This window comes from Diuraphis noxia, unplaced genomic scaffold, assembly GCF_037042655.1.
Source record: "Diuraphis noxia isolate RWA-SAM2 unplaced genomic scaffold, SU_Dnox_SAM2 contig0002, whole genome shotgun sequence".
NCBI classification, from domain to species: Eukaryota; Metazoa; Arthropoda; class Insecta; order Hemiptera; family Aphididae; genus Diuraphis; species Diuraphis noxia.
Window position 1 is genome coordinate 38,291,263 of NW_028301712.1, and position 6,000 is coordinate 38,297,262.

The 6,000-nt window shown below is 31.7% G+C and overlaps 1 protein-coding gene across 2 annotated transcripts in view; it reads right to left on the minus strand.

The window, feature by feature from the left end:
- Window positions 1–4,285, minus strand: part of LOC107162672 (uncharacterized) — a 56,693-nt gene extending 52,408 nt beyond the window's left edge. The window contains exon 1 of one of the 2 annotated variants that reach the window (XM_015509679.2): window positions 3,964–4,285. The gene's annotated coding sequence lies outside the window, so the exon portion shown is untranslated. Of the gene's footprint in view, window positions 1–1,989; window positions 2,073–3,963 lie in introns of those variants that run through there. The other variant, XM_089219097.1, reaches the window with a different exon arrangement.
- Between the last annotated feature and the right edge of the window lie 1,715 nt (window positions 4,286–6,000).

Genomic DNA, 6,000 nt, shown 5'->3' on the forward strand with positions numbered 1-6,000 from the left:
ATGCGCATGTGACGTCGTTCTTCAAGACCGTATGGGGTAATAAACTATTCACTTGACACGAAAACTCTACTAGCATACTAGTAATACGTATTACAAGTGTACACGCTATAGAACACACGACGGCATACATATATAAGAACGTAAGTTTTCATTCAAGTACCTTATATCTAATATATATTATTATGTACATCGAGTAGACCAACGACAAATACCTATAAAACCCCCTTCACTTTCTATAAAATAATTCTCGAATGCAGCAGCTGTACGCCTGTTATATAGTTCCAGTTAACCGGTTCAAATGCTGCTCGTTATTATTATTATTATTATGGTTTACTGGAGATAGAAGAACTTGCACGTAGGTATAACATATTTTTCTATACCTACCCAACAATATTACGGTCGAGTGGTTCAAGAAAAATAGATTACTCGAAAAAAAAATATGCTTTCCGACAAGGTCGTATATTAAATTATTAACGTTATCCATTTATTTATTATTACCTATTACGTTTTTTTTATATATATATATATGTATACATAATATAATATATATATATAATAACTCAACGGAGAACGAATAGGTTAACCTATCGATCAATTTCCCCAGGTGGACATCGACCGGCAGGAATGTATTTATTTGTTTGTAATTCACGACAGGGTTCACCGGCAGTGGAACGTGATGGTATCGTGGTGTATAGTTAATATAACATTATTATTATTCGAAGGACTGAACATTGACAAAAAATAAAAAAATTAGATAAAATATTTACGAGACAATGGAGTGATCTCAATAGCTGTTATACCTCCTGCTGACTATAAACAGGAAGTTGACACAAATCAGAATTTAGATAACAAGTAACACAGGAAGGTGCCAAAAACATCCTTCGATACATTCTCGACCCCCGCTCAAAAATAATTATCTAAGTATAATTTTTTTTATTATGTAATAAGCATTATTTGTTTCATTATAATATATCTTATTTAATTTAAACCTTTAAAATGATCAAGCCCCCTCTGCTATCACATGCATTACGTACATACAGAGTAGGTGTGAATATTTTGTATAATTTGTTGTATTTAATGTTTTTTTATGTTTTCATAAATAATAATAAATTTAATCCTTTGGAAAATGTTTCAGAACTTGTACTAAATTTGGTTTGTTCTTGAAGCTTTATTTATAGATATTATATTATAGGTAGGTACAACTTGTTTTAGCTTTAAAGAAAAAAAACTCAGGTTATTCCACAGTTATCAGGACCAATAAATAAGTTAGAATAAATCTAAAATTATAATATTAAAATGACCGATTCCAATAATAATCAAATTAGATAATATTCAGTTTATTCAATCGATATCATTAACCACCTACCTCTAGGGAACCAGCTGTGCTAATCGTAATACGTTTAAACTATAGATAGTATGTTTAATCAATGTACGCTAAATTACTATGCAGGTTAACTTATTATTTAAATTAAACTTGATTATTAAGCTGGTAAATTAATGATAATAAGCAGTTTAAAAAAAACAACGTATACATAAATGCTCTATCATCATCGACTAAACATTTGAAAGAAAATATTAGATAATGATATGCAATTGTCATATAATTATAATAAAGTATTATGAGTGTTATGACATTGATTTAGTACTTTAATTCATGAGGTCGCAATAATGGACTTTCAAAGTTGGTTTTTATAAAAGAAATTAATCAATGTAAAACAAACGGTCGTAGAAGTTCACATTCGCCCTTGCCCAAAATCATGAATAGTATAATAATAGAAGATGTTTTATAACAGTGTGAACTGTGAAGTATCGTCCTCGAAAAAAAATAAACAGCATTTCCTGTATTACTATCGAGAAATAAAATTTTGAAATGAATGATATAATATACATTACGGAAAAAACTAAGTTTATTATTTTTCATTCCCTATACAAGATCACTGACATGAAGTCAAATTATATTAAATGTCATATATATTATGTATAACATACCTACGGTAACACTTCACACCTGCACCATCATCCCTAATTCGTAGTAATCTTGTATTTAAAATTTTTAAAAACTTCTAATTATCCTTTCGATATTTTCATCCGTTGACGTTGACGTTGACATATACCCAAGTATATAACCATCTAGAAAATTACAAACTTACCCAATCATTAAAACTGTATACAGAATGTTTTACTTTTTTTCTTTACTTAAATAATAATAATTTGTTAATATCTTTTTTTCAGCAAAGTTATTTATCGACCAAACATTGTTTCATTGCCCATTGCAATATAATTGTATGTTCACCGACTAAATTACATTGGATTTCAGATGAAAATTTAAAATTCGACGGACGGCATCCCGTTCGTCCAAGGTTTATCGGACACGATGCGCATAACTGAACGGTCACCATAGTATGAAATATATTTTATTTTCCATCGTTTTTAAATTCGATTCGAGTACCTATAAAATTTCAACACAATGGCACCCGTACATTATTTTTAATCACCCGTTGGATACATTATTATAAGACAGAGTTCATAATATAGCGTATATGTGTTGCAATGCATAGTGTATGAACAACAATACACTCCTACGATCTTGGTCCAGTTTTCGTAGCCTATTATTTTATTATATTCTTTTTTCTATAATATTTCATATTCTAGTTTATTGTTTAGTCGATGTCTGAAATCTATGGAACTTAATGTCATATGAGTCAATGAACAATAACTATAATATAAACAAATTAAATTATTTGAGAAAATTAAAGTGACCTTCAAAACTTAACGACACCCTTATAATGTTTTGTTTAAATATAAATATATAGGTACATAATATGTCTAGCGTATACACAAGTCGTTTAATTCTAAAACTTCTCCGAAAGATAGCGATTTTACTTGAAAATGGTTCAAGCTAATTTGACATTTATTTGTAAATTGTAATTATAAATTACTACAGTGAATACCATACCTAAATACCTAATCGCTTACTGGGTGGTATCGAGCTGATAAATCGACATGATATTATAATCGCTTTTAGATTGTTGTTAGGAACGTCTATTTAAAATCTGAATAATAGTCATGCAACACCTTAAATTTTAATGACAGTCGTTAAATCGCCAAATATTTGTGTTTACAACAAAATAATATTTTCTAAAATATTTATGATCGAATATAATATTATTATAATGGTTATGTTTAAGGTTCGAAAATTATAAAGAAAATAGTTAATGAAGTAAACAATTTTAATAATTATGTACACAAATGTTATAGCCCCCAAACAATAACAGGATAATTTAAATGAATCGTATTTAAACCACACGCATTCCTACCCGAAGTTAAAGACGAACCCATAACACTACAACTGTTAAATTATTTGCGTATTTTTATGTTCGTAATAATTACGGTTCAAAAAATAACGTATTATTTGTTTTTGAATATTCACAGAGCATGGGAACAGCGCATCACTCGGGCGTGTTCGGCAGACCGTGCCTCACGTTTTCTGTAGTACCTACTATAATAATAGACCCTTTCGGAAGACCAGCATTCAAGTCACCCGGTGGAACTGCGCAAAAACTATCACCAACTAGTCATATTAATACGAAATTATTATTATATACATCGATAAGAACTGGTTCAATATCAAACCGAAACGTATAATCTATCACACGGGTATCGCGTTATCGTATCGATCGACGATAACAACGTTATATACCTATACCAAAAATATATCATAATATCGCGTTACCCCAACCTGTCGTTCGTTTTAGCGATCGGCGTGAATGAGTAACAAGTGTACCTACCTACAGGGAAAACAAAGCCCTAGAGTACACGTTACGTTGTAACAATATTATATTATCCGAAACGGGCTCGGAGGTCGGTGAGATTTTGGCTACGGCCATCGGCTTTCAGCTTGTCGATGACCAAACCAATTTTATTGTAACTAAATATTATCAATACAATAATTATGGTCTTTACCTGGTCTGACGAGTCGTCTGGGCGTGAGCTGCTCGTTTTTGATATAGGTAGGTCTGGTTAATTAAATACGTCTTGTATTCACCACGTGCACTAGGTACGATCGTTTATTAATATTATTATTATTATAGTACGGATAAGAGAAGGAGCGGGGGGTACGTGACGAAAACCGACTCTACACAACGAGGGGATGGCGCCAAAAAGAAAACAGACAAAAGACGGAACAACCGTAACTATATGAGGGAGGAACAGGTGCACTGAGAAAAAACTGGACGCGACGACCAGAATTACGGACGATTGGTAAACGACTGTCGAGACCCCGACTCACCGACAACCGATTGCTGCTGCTGACGCCGCCGCCGACTCGGTGTTGCGGGACCGGTTCGTGTTCGACGGCGGCGCGCCAGTGGTCAGCGCCCCTCCACCCCACCGCCCGCGCAGCCGCAAGCACGTTTCGTGTTTTTCGCAGTGGAGGCGACAACGCGCGCTCACATTATTTTACTGAATAATGACGATAATATTATTATCACGTGTATCGACTATCGGGTGGTGTACATGTTATGTATATTATTATAGTACATCACATATTGTGTCAAACACTCGATCCAAGTCCTATTTAAAATAATATCTATAATACCTGTAAGACTATAGTATACAGCCGTCTGTTTCGGCGACAGGGTGTCATATTAAACGTTTTTTGTTATTTAAAAATAGTTTTGAAAAAAAGTACCGAGGCTTTCCACCGTGGAGTTTAATTATTTATTGACTTAACCAAACTCGAAATAAAAAGAAAATTATAAATAGATTATATATTTTTTTTTGCTGTTCTGGAATAAATGGAGCTTATCACCCATGCAGGTTTTGAATTTTTATCTAATGATATATCAATGTTTTATTGATAATGAGTGTCGATACACCTGATGAATCTCGAGTTGGACTTACTTTTAGGGTTATAACTCCTCTAAAGCCAATAATATATTTTTCATCAACTCGTCCTAAACTGTTGACAAAATGTAGTGGTTGTATGAGCGGGTGTAAACATTTTGAATTGTATGAAAAATACTATGGACTTTGATGTACATGTGATTTGATTTTATACATTATTGACCAAGTTACTACGTATATTGAAATTAATTAAATTATTTAGATGCTAATACTGTTGAAAAATGAAAAGCGACAAATACTTATCTGTACAATTTCAAACATTTTGTTTTCCCATACAATTTGTTAAAATTGTATCAGTCTTAAATCAATAACGTGGGGCCACATATTTTATTTCCTAAAAATCTTTACTATTCACTAAGCAAATGTTATTCAAAAACTGCTTTCGATGTGTGTGTGTGTGTTTCAAAGTTTGGCCTGGAGTCGGGTAGTAGATGCAACAATTAGTAGGTAAGTACGAGAGTCGAGGGTATAAGTATAAAATACACTGTATAGTCTGTATAACATAATATTATCACAGTACGTATATGTACTCATATATTATCATATCATTCGTGTGTCTATAATATGTGAGTCGTGTTATACTTGCACACGTCTTATAGTTTTACGTAAACTCTCATCGTCGAAGTTTAAACAATAGATTTTATGTTAAACATTTATCACGTCAATATCGCGAATCCAAAAAAGCAAATGTCAAAATTGAAAATAGCGACGGCAAAATAGTTAACGTATATTGTTTTTAAATAATCATTATTGTACGTTTTTAGTAATACATCAGAGTTTAGTCGTAAATCCAATTAAATATTAAAAAATTAAAGCATAAAGATATTATAATATATTTATAATTTATACTTGTAGTGATAAATTATAGGCTATGCCTTTCAAATAATTTAAAATAGTTCTATCTGTATATATTGTTTTTGAATTTCTAAAATTCTTAATGCTCTTTTTTCATTTCTGTGTGAGTCTGTTCTTGTTTGAACCCTTCTAGTTTCCAAAGAGTTGGGTGACACGATCCAAGCAAATGATTAAAACCACGGTTTCAACCTATATAATATGTAAAAATCTATTAAATATACTTAATATATTTTAGATATA